Consider the following 2,609-nt stretch of genomic DNA (forward strand, 5'->3'; position numbering starts at 1 on the left):
GTATGATCCATCTCAATGTTGACAACTGCACAGGTCAAAATAAGAATAATGCTCTTATTCAATATTTGGCATGGAGAGTACTGACACACTGGAATAAATCTATCAAGATCTCCTTCCAGTTGGGCATACTAAGTTCTCACAAGACTGATGCGTTGGGCTCCTTTTAGGAAGATTGCAGTTGCTTCCTTGGAGGATATTGCTAAAGTTGTTGATGATTCTGAAGTAGTTAATGTTTCCCAATAGGTTAGATCTTGCACAGCAGAGGTTATTGTGCAATGCTTTGATTGGACTGGCTTTCTGCAATGTTTTTAAGCGCATATACTGGATAAAAAAGATCCACCATTTCACGCTGAAGAAGGATTTACTACTGCAGGGACACTTCTTAGCTGAAGAATCGATACGATAGTATAGCACTAGAAAAGTAAGTTTATTGAGAGATGATGTTACCCTACCTCCTTCTGATACACTGCCAGTGGTTGTACTACCAAAGGGGTTATCAGCAGACAGGCAGTGATACTTATGTGAAAAAATTAAGAATTTTTGTCCGGACTGCAGCAAGGACAAGACATGCCCTTTGCCTTCTGTTGCAAAGCCTTCATCATCAGCCCACCATACACCTGAATCACCTTCTTTGGCAGGGACTTGTATGGGTGTTCCACCAGCACCGAAAAGGAGGAGGAAGCAGCAGTAAATGTGTCCTTGTGAATCACAACTGCCGGTCTTTCTGATTGACTTGTGTGTGCAGTGCTCTCTTTGTCTCAGAACTTTCTCGATCTCATAAGGTAAGCTATGTTATTAACTGCACTTAATATAAATTTTTGTTAACCCTTCACATGTACCTGGTGTATTCTCTCTCTCGTTTTGCAAGTGAAGTTACTCTAATGCACTCTCAAGATTTCCTACTCTCTTGAAGTGTCGTTCTATTTTATGCAACATGTTTCACAAGTGTCATCTCTTTCCACACACTTTCTGACTTAAGTTCGTCTCTTGCTGTATGTGTCACTTCTAAGTACACACCCTGTTCTGAATTCTCACTCTGTTCCATATTGTTTGGACAACTCTTTTTCTCTGTCCCTCTTCCTTTCCATATTTCTCTTCTTTCTCTGTCTTCTTTTGTCCTTCCTATGTCACCCTCTCTAGCATTTACATGTACATCAATCACTACACGTAGGAATTTTTACTCAATACAGGTCTCGATCTCTACATGTGCATCCATCAATACAAGTAGGCACTTTCACTCAATACAAGTCTCGATCTCTCTACATGGTCATCCATCACTACAAGTAGGAACTATCACACAATACAGGTCTCAATCTCTTTACACATACATCCATCACTACACATAGGAGGTTTCAATCATTATAGGTCTCAATCTCTACACGTACATCCATCACTACACGTAGGAACTTTCACTCAATACAGGTCTCGATCTCTCTACACGTACATACATCACTACACGTAAGAAGTTTCACTCAATACAAGTCTCGATCTCTCAACACATACATCCATCACTACAAGTAGGACCTTTCCCTCAATACAGGTCTTGATCTCTCTACACGTACAACCATCAGTACACGTAGGAACTTTCTCTCAATACAGGTCTCAATCTCCCTACACGTACATCCATCACTACAAGTAAGAAGTTTCACTCAATACAGGTCTCGATCTCTCTACACGTACATCCATCACTACAGGTAGGACCTTTCCCTCAATACAGGTCTCGATCTCTCTACATGTACATCCATCACTACACGTAAGAAGTTTCACTCAATACAGGTCTCGGTCTCTCTACACGTACATCCATCACTACAAGTAGGACCTTTCCCTCAATACAGGTCTCGATCTCTCTACACATACATCCATCACCACAAGTAGGAACTTTTACTCAATACATGTCTTGATCTCTCTACACGTACATCCATCACTACGCGTAGGAACTATCACTCAATACAGGTCTCAATCTCTTTACACATACATCCATCACTACACATAGGAGGTTTTAATCGTTACAGGTCTCAACTTCTCTACACGTATGTCCATCGCTACATGTAGGAACTTTCACTCAATACAGGTCTCGATCTCTCTACACGTACATCCATCACTACACGTAGGAACTTTCTCTAAATACAGGTCTCAATCTCTCTACACGTACATCCATCACTACACGTAAGAAGTTTCACTCAATACAGGTCTCGATCTCTCTACACGTACATCCATCACTACAAGTAGGACCTTTCCCTCAATACAGGTCTCGATCTCTCTACACGTACATCCATCACCACAAGTAGGAACTTTCACTCAATACAGGTCTTGATCTCTCTACACGTACATCCATCACTACGCGTAGGAACTATCACTCAATACAGGTCTCAATCTATTTACACATAGATCCATCACTACACATAGGAGGTTTTAATCGTTACAGGTCTCAACTTCTCTACACGTATATCCATCGCTATATGTAGGAACTTTCACTCAATACAGGTTTCGATCTCTCTACACGTACATCCATCACTACACGTAGGAACTTTCTCTCAATACAGGTCTCAATCTCTCTACACGTACATCCATCACTACAAGTAAGAAGTTTCACTCAATACAGGTTTCGA

Source organism: Amphimedon queenslandica, unplaced genomic scaffold (genome assembly GCF_000090795.2).
Source record: "Amphimedon queenslandica unplaced genomic scaffold, v1.1 AMPQUscaffold_13458, whole genome shotgun sequence".
Classification (NCBI taxonomy): Eukaryota; Metazoa; Porifera; class Demospongiae; order Haplosclerida; family Niphatidae; genus Amphimedon; species Amphimedon queenslandica.